We start from the raw sequence: 20,208 nt of genomic DNA on the forward strand, positions 1-20,208 counted from the left end.
TCTGTGAAGGTAATGATTATCTTTTGGCGAACCTTTGTATGTTACATTTAAGACGGGAATTGTGTTTTGCTAGCTTGAACTTAATGCATGAACTAGTTTTTGTGTTTTATTGTGAACTATACATATATATATATATATATATGTGTGTGTGTGTGACTTGATACTTTTTTACTGTAAAGGCCCGTCCAATAACGAGCTATTCAATGAAACGCCGATTCAAGATTTGAATGAAAACAGTTCGGACGATGCAGTTCACATGACAGTGTATTCCTCAAGACATTACGGAATTATACGAGCTAAGAACTTGATTGAAACGACCATTAAAGAAGAATGGACCATATCGAACACAATACACATCAATACACTTGACGATACACAGGTTGAAAATATATAACAGTAACTAATAATACGATTATCCAGTATGTTTTTCTGTCAGTATATATTTTATTGTAAGATTTAACATTTACACTTGTATAAACAAAACAGAAACAATAGTTGAATTCGAAGATATCCTGTGAGATCCATTATGTTGTCGAGTACATTTAGGGTATAACATTAAGAAACCGCCGATAACCTTTTAAACAAGTGTGTGGTGTCCTATCATTTCGTATATATACATTCCAATAAGTGTGAATAATTACCTTTAAGTAGATCGTATTAGATTGAATTTATAAATAAGTTGGAATTAAGCTCCTTCATATACTGGTATTCGTGTATACCATTGAGTCATATATACGTGTTTCCTATATTTGTTTTAAGATGAAAGAACTGAAAGGTGAAGCGAAGATAAACAACGTTTTCATAATACACGACAGAACACTGAAAACCGTACAACTTGTGGGTTTCACTTCGAACGTTCTTACCGTGAACACTACACTTCACAGCATGTTAAGGTTTGTAATAAAAAAGTACTATTTTTATTCGCAATATCATAAAATTAATAGCCTTTCTAAAAATGTATAATGACGGTGAACTGAGCCGTTAAACTACTGAAGGAATTAGCGTTCGCAGATTAGATACAATTATCGATTAATATAATTTTTCATTGCCTGGTCAATGTCTCTTCCAGACTTGTATTTATACTACGCCATGTTTAACAATTACTTATGAAACAAACGATGTATTCTGGCATCGGTCTCTTGAAAATGTTTTTGAAGTACATTATTCCTATATATATTTCTAATTACTGTTACCAAAATCAAACATTTTATATCAACGATAATCTTCATATTAATCAAATTTAGTAAGTATATTGTAATGTTATGTTATTTTAAAGTTATAAATATTAATGCATGATTCATCTCTTACAATGGTAAATGCCAACTGCGTATGTAATTTGATTTCTTATATTAAATAATAATTAAATACAATATTTTTTCTGTGTGATATAAGATCATTATTTACTTGCTAACTGTAAAACATACTCTCTCAAACACAAACATTGTCGGTATAGATACAGATTTACGATTTGAAATACCTCCATGGATTATAAATATACATCTTTTTGAATAAACTTGACGTTTCATTCGTTTTCCGATTTGCAAACGATGTTTCATGTGTACCTTAACATATTATTCAAACAATACAAATTAAAGGTGGTACCGGAATATCCGGAGGAAAGCTCATGACGTCCAAAATCTAAATAAGTATGCGCCGGAAACAGGTATGACCTGGGTATCCTACTTTTTTATCAAATGTTTTATGTTTTATTCAGCACCGTTACCAAGCATCTTCACGAACAAGAGAAAGCAGAGCTTCTGCAAAAAGTAAAGAGTGGACAGATTTCAGCAACGTTACCAAGCATATTCACGAACAAGAGAAAGCAGAGCTTCTGCAAAAGGTACATGAGTGTACAGATATCAGCACCGTTACCAAGCATATTCACGAACAAGAGAAAGCAGAGCTTCTGCAAAAGGTACAAGAGTTGACAGATTTCAGCACCGTTACCAAGCATATTCACGAACAAGAGAAAGCAGAGCTTCTGCAAAAGGTACAAGAGTGGACAGATTTCAGCAACGTTACCAAGCAATTCTACGAACAAGAGAATGCAAAGCTTCTGCAAAAGGTACAAGAGTGGACAGATTTCAGCAACGTTACCAAGCAATTTCACGAACAAGAGAAAGCAAAGCTTCTGCAAAAGGTAATAGAGTGGACATACACAAAGGGAGACAGAGAAGTAAAGTTTGATAAGACCTCAAATCAGGCTATCGAGAACGCTTACAATTCACACAAGACTGCTGTTAGTGTAACGAGCGAGTCAAAGGAGTATGAAGTTTACATTGCCCAGATGAAAACATGGGAGAAAACGAAGCCCCAAACAACGTATTCATTACACCGCGGAGGTTTGTATTTTGATAAATGTAGCTGTTATTGTATATGTTTCCGTTAAACAAGCAAAATCTTTATGTATACATATATTTGTAAATAAAAGTATTATTGGTCTTCTTCTGTAAACATCAGGGATCATTTTATTGTTAAAATTATCATATGAAGGGCATATAAAAACAAAATGGTACTCATCGTCAATTTCATTAAGTTTACAAAATGTACAAATTCTTGCATTCTTGGAATGTGTTGGTGCCTACCAGTGTCTATATCTATAACAATCACTGAATCTTTTTAAAAACAATTTGATTGAGGGCGATTTACAAAAAAATATTTTATGTATGCTTTAACGTGTTTTACGCTTGACTAAAACACTGTTGTAAACGGCTTTTTTAAACGATAAAACGAAAAATGAACAAAAGAGTGAATAAACAAACAAATGAACACATAGGCCCTAAATAAATCATGTTATATCCTTGTATAATGGTTTATTTCCTAACGGAGGCACGCAATAATAGCATTGTCAGTATTTCCATGCTCTCGCCTTTCTGCCTTTCTTCCGTCAGTCCGTCACACTTCTTGGGTGAATATATAACAGAAAGTATTCAATTTATTCACATAAATCTCCATAATTATAGGAGGCATAAAGGGGAAGTACACAGAACAGGATTCATAACTCTCTCTTATGGATTTGCATAAACATTTACCTTTAGTAAATGTTTCAAATTTCCAATTTTACTTTGCAGATCAAAACTTAAAAAACATGTATTATGGAGGGTATGTTTCGATGCTTACAGTGACAACTTGATGCACGCATCTTAGGATGTTAACGCTGTGTTAAGGGAACCCATCCTATTTTAACAGACTGGATATGCATTTGATTTGTTTCAGAACCATCAAGTTTTCCTTCCCATTGGGTCAGAATGAGCGATAAAACTCAAGTGGAATGTGTCTCCTTAAAAACTGCAAATGAAGAGTACTTAGACGTTGAAAGAGGATTCCACAAATCGGTCGGACGGGAAAAGTATCATATTGTTAAGGTAAATGAAAAATTCCGCCATTGACACAATTTTATTACACGAGTTTCTTTTGTTCAAAATAAACGTTTATGATACTGTCTAATATACTACGAAAGTAGGTTGATTAAAGATGTTCCAATACATGAGGAATTGAACACACTTAGGATAATATTCATGTATTACCTTTTGTCTTTATTTAAGTTTTATTTTTAATGCTCGGTCAATGTTTTGTGAAGATATACCGACTGAAAACAAGCAAACGTAGTAGTAAGCATTCATACTTATTTATTATATTTATAGATTGAACGAATTCAAAATCGAACCCTTCATGAACAATACTCATCGAAGAAAAAACAAATTGAGGCGTCGTTTTCACGCGGAAATTGCGAGAAAATGCTTTGGCACGGAACTGCACATACAGCTGTAACAAGTATCAAAGAAAAAGGATTTGATCGGAGCTATTGCGGGAAAAATGGTATCCCATATTTATTTCCATTATTGTTTTCAAAATCAAAGCGCGATGAGTAATATTCATGGTTAGTTAAATGTCATGCCCACAAACGATTGTTAAAAACGCATACACCAACACAATTAATTAATATTATGCTGATGAATATCTGACTGTTGATCATTTAAACGAAACTACACATGCGTTGAAATCGGTAAAATAATACTGTAAGTGAAGAAGATGGACATTGAAAATTTTGACTGCACTTGATTAACAGTAGCATATCATCCATGTTATAACACTTTATTAAGTCAACAAATATTAATATTGCAAAACAATAATTAAGATATTATGATTCGGCAAGTATTTCTTGTAGTAGGATGAAACCAATCGCTTAGGCATAGCTTCATATCATTAAAAACAATAATTGCACGCTTGAAAGAAATGTAGAACATCTTCAGACTAATCGCGAAATAAAACATGTTTTAAATAGCCTAATTGTAGTCTATTTTATTCACGCTTATAACGTGAATAAAGATGCTTTAAATGTCCAGTCATATAGCAATACAAGACATGCATTACAATCATTGATTTCTTCAGCAACCGTATATGGCCAAGGAGTGTATTTTGCCAAGGATGCATCTTACTCCGCTCAAGACACATACTCTCCGCTTGATTACTCACGTCATAAGAAAATGTTTCGCTGCCTCGTTCTCACGGGAGAATATACTACCGGTACGGCGGAGATGCGGCATCCACCACCAAATTGTCATTCTTCATGCAACGATATCGAAGGCCCGTACATATTTGTCATCTTCACATTTCTTCACAATAGCCGAGCTCGGGATCATAAATAAATCGACTTTTCATCTGAAGCCAATTTTGAAAGATTATGAATCTCGGTTTTTGTTAAAATCATAGTATTTTATCGCAACTGGTGGTATAATTTGAAACAAATTAACTTACTTGCAACAATTTAAGTGGGACGATTTAATTTGACTTAAGAAAGACATTCACTATTCAAAATTTTTAATTTTGTCTTATAGTGATATATAGTGATATACTTGACGTTGACATTTTGACAGCAATCCAGAAGTACCATTTCGGAAAAACAAAAATACAATATTAACTGAGTATGCGTTACCTTTAGATAATTTTCTATCTTTACCAATGTGAACATATTCTTAATCAAATAGTCGATTAGTCACGGCTGTATGAGATATTCATGTTTATCGAGTTTTTAAAATTGTATCATGATTCGACATCCTGTACCATAAAATATGGTTATAATTCTCATATTGTCTTTATTTGTTTCTTGTATTTTTTTCGAGTTATGTAAATCATAATTGAAATAATGTCATTGTGGGTGTTATTTTATTTTTTATTTAGTTACATCCTTTTGGTCTTTTATCTCAAAAGAAAACGGCGAAACATAATCCTTTCACGACTCTTAGTGCAAATTTCAAGTTGCATATCTTATAATAGTTACATAAGTTATGCAACTTAAATTTTAAAAAAATGACTGGGTAGGGCGTATGGCTTGATAAGCAAATGTATAACTCAGTTTGTATACGAAATTATTTGATCGACCAAAGTAAGCAGACAAATTTTCTAAAGGCCTTGTTCACCATCGGTAGATCAGTTAAAGCATATAAAACTGTATTACCGCCAGATAATTGAACAACTGTTTGAACACCAGTCATGCCTTATCGCAAACGGATCCTTATGACAATTTCTAAACCCACTATATTATCTGTAAAGACCGTTGAATGATTTATAAGTAGGCCAGTTTTGAACAAAGCATATTCGTATATATTTGCCTGATGGCTGATGCAATCGTTGAGGTCTACATAAAAAATGCACACAAAATGATTTTGTATATGGTGAGGTTGGACGTATTAATTATCAATCCAGAAGATATTTAAATATTAGTAAATACTGGGTAAAACTTTTAAGAACCACAGACAACAAATTTATTAAGAAAATATATTTAACTCTTTTAAATGATAGCATCGTCTATCCTTCAAAGAAAAATTGGTGTACACTATTTAAGGATTTGTTAAGTAATTTGGAATTTTATGACTCTTGGCTTTTCCAAGATGTTGGTAATGTAAACATTTTTATATCTGCCTTAAGACAACGGCTGAGCGACACATTTATCCAAAACTGGAATAATAGGCTTGAAAACTCCAGCAGAGCTAACTTATATAAACACATTGCAATATTTCGTTTTCAACCGTACCTAAATTATTGTCAAATAAGTAAATTTCGAATAAGTTTTTCTAAATTACGGCTGGCATCACATAGGCTGCACATTGAAAGCGGCAGATGGGCACGACCCACTCCTATTCCACTGAAACAAAGAAAATGTTACGTATGTAATAAAATTGAAGATGAGTTTCATTGTGTACTTGAGTGCATTTTATACTCAGAACTAAGAAAACAATACATTCCATCATATTTTCGTCACAGACCAAATATGCATAAATTTGTAGCACTTATTACTTCAGAAAATAAATTGGTAATTAAAAAATTGTGCATTTACATTTTTAACGCTTTTCAAGTTCGTACAAACAACACATATGTAATGTCAAACTAATTCATTAAAAGATTACAAATATTGTGTTTTATTTTATGAAAGTGTCAATTAAGCAAACAATATTCATGTGTACTTTCCCCTATGTTTTTAATATTTATAATTATGTAAAATTCATATAACTTTTTGATACGATTAATCATTTCCAAAATATTATCGGTTATGATCCATTTGTGTTAAGTGCGATATCACACTCATACGCAATGTATATCAAACTCTCACAATAAACTGTTTATTTTGTTTTATTTTTCTTTGACGCTCATAATTGTTTGATTTCAAGGCAGCTGCCCTTTGTATTAGAAAGGAATATTTAATGTTCTTTTCGATCATTATTATAATTTTGTTATCATTTATTTAAACATTTTCAAGCCTTATGGCTATCTATTTTTCGATCTCGAATAGGTAGCCAAGACAAGGCGTTAGAAAAAAGTATAGTTTCAGTTATGTCAATATGAAAGTTATATTCATTATTGTTTAGGTTTCATAACTACTTATTGTTTCCCTTTTTCGAATAAGTAGTCGAGTCTATGCTAGTATTTAATAGTAACTTTTTGTACATTCTTTAATAGAGCTTTTGTAACAATAGATATGTATAATACATAAAAATTATATATCATGCTTGTATTACTCTTATGTGTAATTAGGAAGAATCATAGTTATTTGTATTTTGTTATATAACCTGATTTCACAAATTACATTGCATTATTATCATTATTACAATTATTACACGTTTGCTTTTTGCAGTTTGAGGTGTGTTTTAACCAACAATTTTGAGTTGCATGTTATGTAAATTTACATGATATACCTTGCACCATTTTAGTAGAAAATATGTGTTATTATTATTATTAGTATTATTATTATTATTATTATTATTATTATCATTACTATTATTATTATAATAATTATTTGTATTAGTATTAGTAGTGGTATTATTAATATTATTATTATTATTAGTAGTAGTAGTAGTAGTATTAATGTTTTTAGTATTATTAGTATTAGTATAACTCGTAGTAGTATATATGTTTCAACTGTCATACATTGATTTCCTTATATATTGCACATTTGTAAACACTGTATGCATAATCATTGTCCACGCTGTTATTGGCCTTCTGGATCCGATACGAAATAAACAAACATAAAGAAAAGAATGCTTTTGTTTTAAAGCATATCAATTTCATGATAGTGTATTTCATGAACGTTGTTACCTCTGTTTATTTTTTGCAGAATATAAGCGTACATATTCAGTAATGTTCAGTGCTACAAAAACTATTTTGTGTATTGCGCGCTATTTATATTTATTAGTTTTTATTTTTTTGTTATTTTTGATAATACTACGCAAAACGATATTATACTTGTTTTGCGTTGACTCTTTAATCAATTTTGTTCCTTACTTTTGGGGTGAATGTTTTATTTTCATTTAAGGACCGGTATCTGACATAATCGGAGTTCCTTACCGGTTTAACCGGTTTCGGGGGAATTTGATACCTTTGTTTATAAAAAAAATCTATTTGGCCGGAGGACTGCATGCACAAATACAATTGAGTTGAGTATAACTGTCACCAATTTTATTTTTATTTTTGGAAATAATGTAATGACCTTCGGGAAATGAAGAGTCCTGATTTTGTTGTTTGAGTGCAACACGTTAATCAAAGTATCCTCTCAACTTGTTGAGTAATGAAAATATGACGATTATCCTCAAATTGTCTATATTTTATTTCATGAAAATGCGTTGTTTACATTTTGAGTTATGTCGACCATAATTATAAGTATGTCAATTATTGAATGGTTACGGTTTAGAGCGTTGGTCAACGTAATTACATTGATTGTATTACCTTATGCAACACATGCATAACTTTTTTGAATATAAGCGTGCATGTAAGGTACATTTAGGTAAAGAAAATGTTATGTTTGTTGTGCGCTATTTATAATTTATGGATTTGCATGTTTTCACCACATTAAATAATAATACTCAATTATATTATGATACTTGTTTTAGCTTTGTAATCAAAGTACTTCCTGAATCTTGGAGTGAATGCATTATTGCCATTAAAAGAAAAGAATTAAAATTGCCATTCAGAAACTCTATCAGGAGAGAAATTCGGGTTCTTATCCACTTCTTTTTTAACATAACACCAACTATAAACAGAAAATGATAAAGTTAAACGAATATCAGCGCCTTGGAATGGTTAATTAAAATCTTGAGGGGTATACACCGGTTTAAGGAGTTTTAACCAAATTTTGGCGACAGATGAATACGTTTATAAAGTCATACAACGTGTTTCTTCAATTAATTTACATCCGCGTAATATTTATCCATGTTCATACAATGAATTTGGTGGGCCAGATATACAAAAATATAGTTTAGTATATAGATTTTTAACCAAAATGTAGACATCATGTTAGGTTCATTTAAATTATGTTCAATGTTGGAAACATTGGGGCCTTATTCTAAAAGCGAATGAGGAAATGATTACTAAGGTACATGTACCTTTAGGTATTATTTTGTTTAAAGTGGTAATTTATTTGAAATGACCTGTTCAAATGTATGCAAATTTACTAGTTTCAAAAACTGTGAAATAGATTCTAAGCAGAAAATGCCCGCTGTATAAAAACAACATATAACATATGCTTTCCAATCATACTCTTAATTTAAATATCGAGTTGTTTGATAATATCCTTTTTCAAACGAGATAGAAGTATCAAGCGGGTATTGATTTGCATCATTTATTTCAAAAAGACGTCTTTTCAAAACATGTTCCTTTAAACCGCTTGTACACGTTGAATTTGGTCGAATTACTGTTGAATCAGTGTTTGGAAATGTGCTACGAAAATCGCGCAATTTTAATTTTAGCACCATTATTTGCCATCTGGACGACACTTTCCGCATAAATTGGATTTTTGCTAAGAAGAGACTTCATTTAAACGCAAAATGTCATAAAAGCGAAAAGTGTCGTCCCCGATTAGCCTGTGTGGATTGTACAGGCTAATCTGGGACGACACTTTACGCACATGAATTATGCCCAGTTTTCTCAGAACACGACTCATATAAAAGTCAAATACCTTCATGTTTTCTCTTGGACGATATTTTACGCAGATGATTTAAGCCCGGTTTTCCCCCAGCGCAGCTCAATTCCACGACAACGCTTTTTATATTTATTTCACATTATTACACCAACACCTGATCTTTGAATTATACGAGTTTTCAAGCGACCTTCATTGAATTTGAACAGTTTAAACATCATTAACGTTGCGTTCAAATATTCGCATCTCTATTCAGGATAGCTTGACATTCAGTTGAACACGCAAACTTATGGGCTTTATTTCATTCGATGGTTATTAATTACTAAAAATTAAAGATTATAATATTGCATAAGGCGATTATTGTATTCATGGGGCACACACAATCTGTGAATCGAATTCATGTTTGCCATTGAATTACAACTGAATGCCCATAAATTAAACTTAATGACATCACATCATCGTATCTGCATATATTTTAAAGTGTGAGGTTATTCCGTGCATATTGATGCACCAGTTTAATTAACACATATTTATTTTAGCTCTTTTGAGTACAAATCCCGTTCCTCATTGAAAGGCTATTGAGTCTGTTTCCTGGGTACAACCAGTACTTGGGATTATATATAGGGAACATCTAAAAACGCTCTTACAGCTGGGATCGAGTGATATCCTGGTAACCGTATCCATTGAATGTGTCCCAGAATTCCTGCATAATTAATTTACTTAACTCACGACAGTTTGGACGAATTTCGAATTGAAACTACCTTTGGCATGGAAGCTTTTTAAAGTGGTGATATTTAATTGTGGTCTTGAGCTGTGTTAGCGGGGGGGGGGGGGCGGGGGGGGTGCGGAATACACGGGGGAAACCCACCTGTACGGCAAAAAAAAATGACAAGTGCGCTAACCGGAAAGCCAGCAATCGTTTTTAAGAGTGGCTCTACTTTATGGTTCACACGAGCTTTGTAAATACCGATAAGTTAGTAAGAAATACAATAAGTTTGGAAATATCTACTTGTTAATACACGAACAATAGTAGCCAGTAACCAATGAGGGCAAATACTGTGTGTTGATAAAACATTAAACCAAATACGCAGTGGTTTCCCTTACATTATTATCACAACGCAAAGGTTCACGGATCGGACTACTTTTTTGTCGTCTGCAAATTTCTTGAATTGCAAAAAAAACACAAGTACTTTAAACGGTTCACTCATCTGTCGAATTAAGATTGCATTCAAGATATCCTGATAAAATATATTGCGACAATATGCATGATTTCGCTTACATAACGTTAACTGTGTTTGCTGTTCCGATATATAACTTTGTTCGTTTAACGAGCATTATTGGTGCTTTCTAACATTCTTTTATTAGTATATTGTGATTAATTTCAGTTGCTACAATCGTAACTTAAAATCAACAAAAAGGAAAATCGTGTTCGTTAACGTTATCAAAAACTATTAAATCATAGAAAAATATTATAATAATTCACGCTTTTTATTAAAACCTTAATAACAATAGCACTTCTATTCCCGATTACTCGACACTTTTTACCAGATAAAACACACTCATTTTAGTGAATTGGAAATGCAGAATTCGCTGTTAAATACTGTTATACATGTAGAAGGCAATACAAAAGCAATCTAGATTCACTCTGAAGAATTAGTTCTCTCTAGTTTCAAGTTAGGCACTTGTGGCTTTTGACACAATGTTCCACAATTTCGGAATATTCCTCTGTTCTGTTTGTAGGTGCTGTACAATATAAGCAGCTATACTTCGGCAGAGTGTTCTTATTCATGTGTTCAGATCCTGTGAAAAGAATTAATTTTCTTAACTCATGACAATCTTTTCAAAATATATTATGTATACATGTCACGTATGCATTCCTTTTTCCCAGCATCAGTTGTTTTATTTAATGCAAATGTCTTACCCGTGTTTCTTTTGATTCAACAAATAAAGTGCTTCAGGGTCAGGCGAATCGCACTTCGAGAAAATGCTTTCGTCGCGTAAGGGGAAGTGATCCCTATGAGCAAATATCTAAGCAAAGGGAGATTTCCATTCGCTTACTCTATTTAATTGTGTGGCTACTCATTAGAATCCTCTTGACGATAAGATTCTCATGAACAACAAATTTGTATTTGCCTTATAAAGACCACATTTTCTCCCGTTATTTAGAGCCCTGCTATAAGTAAAATTAAACACGATCGAGTTGATCAGCATTATCCTGTGTATTTCCATCTCTCTAAATCTCAAGTTACCACTAACAATTAAATTACTTATGTAGACTATTATTTCCGGTCGTCAATTCAAATATATTTCTTCAGCTGTAGGCATTTAAATCTGATTTTAAAAATGAAATTCTATCATAAGTAGAATACATTGAAAGGTATGTGATTTTTGGAAAAAAAATCACCATTGGTTAAACATGTATTTTACATGTGTTTATAATTAAGTTATGCATAGATTCCCTATGTGTCGCGCTTGACTATGAACATTGATTTCTTACTTCAAAATGGTTTGTTAGCATAGCGATTGTGTACATAAATGTATAGTAGGTAGAAGGTAAAACTCGGGTATCAGATTTGTTGAAAATCTCCGTTTTCTGAAGTGTCCTTTATCGGGAATCAAAGTGTCTACAACATTATGAATATCACCTATTAAGACATGCTTTATCTTCTGTTATATTCTATTGAATACAGCAACTCAACATGATGGAATAGCAATTATTGCAATATGTATGTTTTTGCAATAAGTATTTTTATTTTATTGAAATGTTTACGGATTTTTCAGTTTATGCTGGTTCCCGATGAATTTTCATATTTTGACAAAAATATTTTATTTTTCAATGAAATATGTTCTCACAGATCAAAACAAAAAACCAACTATTTATCAACTCCACCATCTACAATGTCTCAAAAACTAATGTTAAGGATATACGTTTGAAAACAAAGAGAAACTAATCTTTCGCGCATGAATTTATGTATTCTCTGTTATCGAAGTGCCATCCGTTATCGAAGTATCACCATACACAGCGTGCAGAAACGGAGCCCAGTGTAAAACTAGTTATTAGTCCCCTACCGTTTACCGGAAAGGGACTTATGGTTTGCGCTCTGTGTGTCTGTCAGTCTGTCACACTTTTCTGGATCCTGCGATAACTTTAAAAGTTCTTCATATTATTTCATAAAACTTGAAACATGGACAGATGGCAATATAGGATATTATGCAAGTCATTTCATTGTGTCCCTACGTCAATCATTCTGGTTGCTATGGCAATAATTAGACTAGAAATATTGCTGAAAATGGTGGATCCTGCGATAACTTTAAAAGTTCTTCTTTTTTCATGAAACTTGAAACATGGACAGATTGCAATATGGAGACTATGCACGTCATTTCATTTTTTTCCTACGTCAAGAATTCTGGTTGCTATGGCAACAAATGGACTAGAATATACAAGTGAAAACAATTGTGTTATTCTGGGAGACTTTAACCTAGATAACAACAAGCGCCAGAGACTAGAGACTTGTGCACAAGAATTTTGACTTGAACAACTTGTAAATGAGCCTTCCCAGACATGAATAATTAACATGTAACCAACATTCTTTCAATTAAATTTAACAAAGACAATCTCTCTAAAATAGCTACTGGTAGTAGACTTGTATTGCTTGGCAATATACTTTTAAATTTAGGTTGATGTTGCGCCAAAAATATGCACTGAATGTAAGTTGTGACGTAGTGTTTTGCAACTTGAGTATCGTCTTTGACGTAATTCGAACCCAAGTATGACCTATGTCGTGCCGACTATTAGACACATTACGATTCGTTATAGAAAACCAAATAATACACCTATTCATGTGTACCTATTTAGGCAACAATCAATGTGCGGGGGTAGATCGGTGTTCTATACAGATAGTTTCTGTACAAATAAACGAGCTGTCAAATCGTTTGAATACAAATATAAAAATAACACCCGTACGCTGTTTTTAATCTGTAGTTATAACAGCTCTACGCGGACAGCGTTACCTTATTGTCCGATAACCGTAACACTTTTACTTTAACATTTTTGCTTCGTATTCCGTAGTTGTTTACCGCAACGAAAACTGTTGTTTTATCGTCGATATCAAGCCAATAAAGTAAACATGTACTTTGATACACGTATTCCGGTTTTAGTAGGGATTTCTACAAACCAGGACTGTTTTAAAATTTGACACGTACAGTTTTGCTTTATTTTGTGACATTGCTAGAACGTGCATCAAAGCACACTGCAACAGAAAACATAATAAAATAAATTAAAAAATCAAACTTATTGAACAATGCTTTCTGGATATGATACAAAAAGACGACGTTACTGATTTTTATTTTGAATTTCTTTAGTACTGTTATTTTGTCACTGTCAAACTCGCAAGGAGTCCATAACACGAACAATACTGACTTGCTTTCTCGCTGCTGTTATATTAGAATGTACCCTGTCGGATCGTTCTTCATATACTTATACACCACGTGCAAGTACCGGTATTAACTACTCCGTCACTTAAATGACTAGTTCAGATATAGTTCTTGTTGACAATAGTTTTTTGTAGTTTTTTTATTCGAATCATTAATATACAACTAAACAACTCTGTGGCATTCAAGTAGATGTTTGTAATTTTGCAAGTGTTCCGTTTATTATTGGTGTGACCGCATCCTAATACCACTAGAAGGTCTGAGTGTTCCGTACAATCTGAACTCAAGAAAATGTCAAAATCATGTGAACAATGTTATATCGGTTGGAATGGGAAATTGTAGATATTTCAAATTCAATACCATGGTAGTAAATTCAACCGATTTAAGTAAGTTCTTTTTTATTGTTTTACTATTATGAACGTTTTCAAGGACACGATTTTTATGAAAAAGTTTTTAACTCGTTCCGATTGGTAACACAATGTTGTTGAAGCCTCTGGCTTTCGAGTTGAATGTATAAGCTCCTTCTGACTATCGTCAACATTTACATATAATGCATGTTGCATGTTATAACACCATGTAATATAACTGAACACAAGTGTACGTATGTACATAAAATAAGTCGCGTCATGCAAAAAAAGGGTCTTATGACATATGCAGCCAGCGTAGCTCCAGACCAGCCTGTATATTTCAGTTTAAAATATTAGGAAGACACCATGCAGCATGATTTTGGGCGCCAGAGTAAAACTTTGGATGAGTATGCTTTATACTAAAAACTGATATTCTATATAATGACAATTCGCAATTTGCATATTTATGTTAAATCGTGTCTTCTTCCTTTAATAAGAACGCGCTCGCTTTCTTGTGTTCATACTATTTTAAGATGGTACATAATTCCTCTTTTAGAATAAGAGACCAACCGCACTTCGAAATTTCGTATGCTTTATGTCGTCAATTGACTGCCTCTCACTTCTTGAGTTCGTCTTTTTCGACGTTTGGTGTTGTTTCGATATGTCTTGTTTACTGAGTATAAATTGTACTCGATTAACTCGATCGATTTTACTCGCCTGTTTGAAACAGAAAAGCTGCTTGAAAATTTACTTGAAATAACAAAGCATGTGTCAATGTGCCATCTTTAGACATCATCCATGCATTTGCATGTGCAATGCCATTTGGGTACAAAGTGAGTAACACGAGCGATCCAAAATAGATGCGGATAAAGGATTTTTGGTTAATGGAGGGAGTATTTAACCATTACCAAATGTTAAAAAATGCGCAACACACGAAATAGTAATAGTTACCTGCACATAAACACATTAGTGCTGCCAAGTTATATAATTGTCAAGTAGTATACGACTGTATGATATGCATTTAACCTTCTTTCGTTTGAGTAACATAAAATCATCAAATAGTTGCACGTTTTTTTCCCGGCAGCACATTTTTCGCGAGACATAATCAGCGCCAGCTTATGATAGGTGGTCTGTGAAGGTCCGTCGCTCAGGTGATAATGGAAAAGGACGACGATAGCAAACTCGTTTGTTTTGATAGATATGAAATTTTCTTACATACGTCTGTACATATTGAACATATTCCATAACAACATCTGAACACTGACTGGCTTTCATGATTGATAAAGAAGGACATGTTTGCGTAACCGCTATACATATGTTTCATGTAGAAATGACCTGCACGTGCACATTTATTTTTCAAAACGATACCATGAAAAATAGGTCATATTTTAAAAATAAATTATTATATATTACTGTAGCTGGTGAACTAGTTTCGTTTATAATTTCAAATCAAAATGATACAGTACAAAAACGAAAGCGCCGATGGCGATAAAAGCATAGGTGCAAGATACAGGGAAGAATGGCGTCACGTGGTATAATGTAGTTCGATATCGCCATCCGCGAATTTCTCAAATCAATAATTTCAAACAATTACCGACTATTTAAATAGATAATCTTTCCATTTACATCAGTGTTTGAAACGCTTATGAAAAATAATTACCCAAGCCTTTCAAAATTTAAGCACGGACAGATCTGTATCGAACTATTCTTTTCACAAATGAAAAAAGACGCTACCCTATTCGTCTGCGTCAAGAATTTGTCGTAAAACTTTTGGTAAGCGTTAGATGCAGACGTGCACAACAGATTGAGTTCTGAATACAGATTTCTGAATGCAGATTTTTATAGAAACTCCTCACAGCAGTTACTTCCCTTGCTTCGCCCGGTCAGTAACTTCTCGTATAAGGGAGGCCACTGCGTAGGAGTTTGAGATTTATAGTGCAGATAGAATTGTTTTACGAACGAAATTTGTTTTAGGTTATAAGAAGATTTTTTGACACAAAACGGTCTTAGAAAAATTCACTAAAAACGGTGTCAGCAATATTCTTGGAAGAAAACGTTAGAAAAACGTTTCCAAAAAAAAATTGTAAGAATGACCATATACTAAATTAAATAGATATTTCGTCTGATTTTTGATCAGGTAAGGCTTCATAATGGGTAACCGATAGATGTGGATTTTTGAAATGTGGTATATACCATAAGCATAGGTGCGTAAACGCACCTATGCTAAAAACACAAAGTGTTACACATTTAGCATGCGAAAATGGATATTCCACCATGTGCGACCAGCGTAGCGAATGCACAGGCTAGACTGCACCTACCCTGTTCACTTTTCAATCAAGCAATGTTTCGATGTTTAATCCGTGGACATGGTAGCCGCTGGTCAAACTGCGTCTATGTACAGACTGATCTTGAGCTACGGTGACCGAATTTGACATAAGACCCATTTTGCATGACGCTACTCATAGTATACTTATACAATTTAAAAAAAAAAAACAAGAACTGGTTCATGTCGTCATCAGATATGCCAGTATATATTTAATATAATACACAGTATATGAGTTTGTGTTCAATAAGCCTATATACATGAATTGAAGCAACTGTACACTAATCAACATAAACCTTAAGCTTAAATTAGTCGCGTCCAACTAGGCATTTCAAATGACTGTTATCAATGCCATCCATTAAAGCACAAATGGTCGTTCAATAATCGATTGATATTAATAGACGAGGAAATGCATCATAGACGTTGTTCACAACAATGCTTTGTACACCGAATGTTCATACATACCAAAACGGGCCTTGTATTTTGCTACTAGCACGTATATGATACAATTGCAATATAAGAAAACCATTTGCTCACGCTTCAATTTTGGTGTCTGGCGATATTGGGCAAACCGAAAGCGAAGACCTATAAAATACATAGGTTTCAATGAACGCTACATATACAAAAAAATTAATAAATTAACTTTGAAGTGCACTTACAAAGTAACCAAATAGCATCAAGAGTAAATGCTGCGAGTATATACAATTTGCAATAAATACGCTCTTGTTTTCGGTCAAATTATTATAATCCAAGCCCACGGTTTGCGTGACGAACTACTTTTTAGTTTCTCAAATTGCCATAACACCCAAGTCGTTTAAAACGTTCAGACATCTGTAGATTTTAGAGTGAAGTCACGACATCCATATCAAATACATTGCAATCAGCTGCATCTGGTTTGCTTACATTTCTAAATAGCACATCGGATCACAACGTGAAACGTGCTATGCTTCGCCAATTTCGTTTACATTTTTTGGGAAGCGACAGTACAGTATTTTGTCAACGCAATACTTTTTAACATACATGTATTAAAGAGGCCTTTTCACAGATTTGGCATGTATTGAAGTTTACCATTAAATGCTTTATATTGATAAATGTAAACATTGAATCTAAAAAGCTCCAGTAAACAAAAAAAAATAAAGAAAGAAAGAAAAAAAGTAACCTGCATCTGGACTCGGACCACTGAACCCAGGAGAAAAATCTAACGCTTACACAACTCGGCAATCCGTGCTCAACAGTGAGTAATGCATTTTAGACTTTATATATGCAATCCCCGTAGTGTCGCAAAACATAACGACCAGAACATAACTCTCCAAATTATTCAATCGTTTCACGTTGCAACGCTTTATACTTTCAGCTTTTTAAATCGTTAAAAGATTCATATAGTCGATATTTTAGAGCATGGTAAATTTTCAGTATTACTGTTTCCTCACACATATAATAACAACAACGACAATTGGCGATTCTGAAACATTTTTATTTTATTATTTTTGCAATTCACCAACATTTGAAAAGGCCCCTTTAAGACGTAGCATTTTAGCACAAGCTTATCTGGGTCGACACTTTGCGCACACGCACAAGGCCCCGTTTACCCAGGGCGCCTCTCATTTATATGTCAGTGAAAGCACGTTGCTGTTTGATCCTTTCGGTTTAAATCAATGCCTTGGACAAACCACCTTAAACAAACAGAACATGTTCGTATATAGGTGATTCTTTTATACAGAAACTGTCCCTATCTAGCTGTACATACAGATGTCTACTGTCTTTTACATTAATGATTCTTTCCTGGTAATTTCTCTAAAAGTGAAGAAACACATATCAAAATAACTGATGAACTATAATAACGTCGTCTCATTCATATATGTGTGTCGTTGGTTTGTCGTGTGTATCTGATAAAACTGTGTATCATACGACTTTGAGAGAGTGTGAGCCAGATTGTGGACTATTTAGAAAATGTTTTTACCAAAGACGGTTATTTCCTAGCTTAATCATCTGCCTTGAAATTGGTAAAGATCGAGTTTTGGGTAACATTTCTAGCTTTAATCGTTTCCTCATCTTTACATAATAGCTTCATGATGTGAAGTGTTTTGCGGGTCAAACTTTTCGCACGTAGATATGTTGTAAATTTTTTATAAATTTTTATTTTTAATTTGAAGTTCGTGCTGAAATCCAGTTCGATTTAGAAAAAAAGCAAATTTCAATAACACAATATCGAATGTAAATCTTGACGTAGTATTATGCAATTTTAGTATGATCTTGGACGTAAAAGTTATTTAAGTACGACCTATTTCGTGACAATCGTCTACCCATTTACCAGTTAATTATAGAAAACTACACACTATGCCTATTCATATGTACCCATTGAGAGTTTAATCTTATTTGCCAACTTGCGGGGGTAGATCTTGTGTCTATTCAAATATGTTCTATACGAATGAACAACCATTGAAAGCGTGATAATATAAACTAACAATAAAGCTCAAGGCTTGCAATATTTACTGAACTGACGCTGTAATGTTTGTCTGGCATCTTAATATCAAACGAAAACAGTGAAATCGTATATGCAGTGTTGTGCCCCTTAGACCATTATTTATTTATTTGTATGCCGCAGTTTTTAATCTCAGCAAAACAGTCACATATATGCCTTGTTAATTGACAATGAACCAAGTATATACCATTCCCCACGACTGAAAATAACGTAGGTAAATGAAAAATATATGATCCTCGTTCTGGAAAAGCGAGGCGTAATGCACGTGCGTTGAGCGTCGTCCCAGATTAGCCTGTGTAGTCCACACACATGTATCAATGACGACACTGCCGCCTTAACTGGAATTTCTCTAAGAAAAGACTACCTTCAACCGAAAACATGACATTGAGCGGAAGGTGGCGTCCCTGGCTAGCCTGTGTGGACTGCACGGGAAAATATGGGATTACACTTTGCGCACATTCATAAGACCTTGTTTTTCCAATGCAAGGATCAATTTATTCGTTAGGTTGTTACGTTACAAATGTAAGGCGTACATGGGTATTAAGTTTCGTATATATGCTTTTTGTAGGTTAATGCAATAGATGTTTCATCATTCAAAGGCATATTATATTAAGTTTAACGGAAGGAAATATCTGCAAGGCATAGATCTTCTAAGTGGGTAATTTAAATAATAAGAAATACTTACTCAAATTCATATACTCATATAATATGAAATTAAATTTCTTTTTGATATACGTAACAACTTTACAACATATCTCTATAGATAAATTGACATTTAAACGCAACAAAAATGATGATTTTTACGTCAATATCAGGTTGAAAACAAGATGTGTTTGTGAAACACTATGTCCCCAATATATTTGACCTTTGACATTGAAGGATGATCTTGACATTGACCTTTCAAAATGCGCACCTCGATGAGATACACATGCATGCCAAATATCAGGTTGCAATCTTTAATATTGCGAAAGTTATGACCAATGTTAAAGTTTGACGCAAACAAACCAACAAACCATCAAACAGACAGGTTAAAAACAACATGTCGCCCAATATAGACTGGGGGGGGGGCATAAAAATAAACTGATAATTTGAAAAAGTAACCCGTAGGAAATATTTAACCTAAAAGGTTAAATACTATCACACAGGGATTTTTTTTAATTACATGACTAGACATTGACCGCATTGAAATTAAGGCGATTAATCTACTTGTTGGAAT

This window comes from Dreissena polymorpha, chromosome 11 (assembly GCF_020536995.1).
Source record: "Dreissena polymorpha isolate Duluth1 chromosome 11, UMN_Dpol_1.0, whole genome shotgun sequence".
Lineage (NCBI taxonomy): Eukaryota > Metazoa > Mollusca > Bivalvia > Myida > Dreissenidae > Dreissena > Dreissena polymorpha.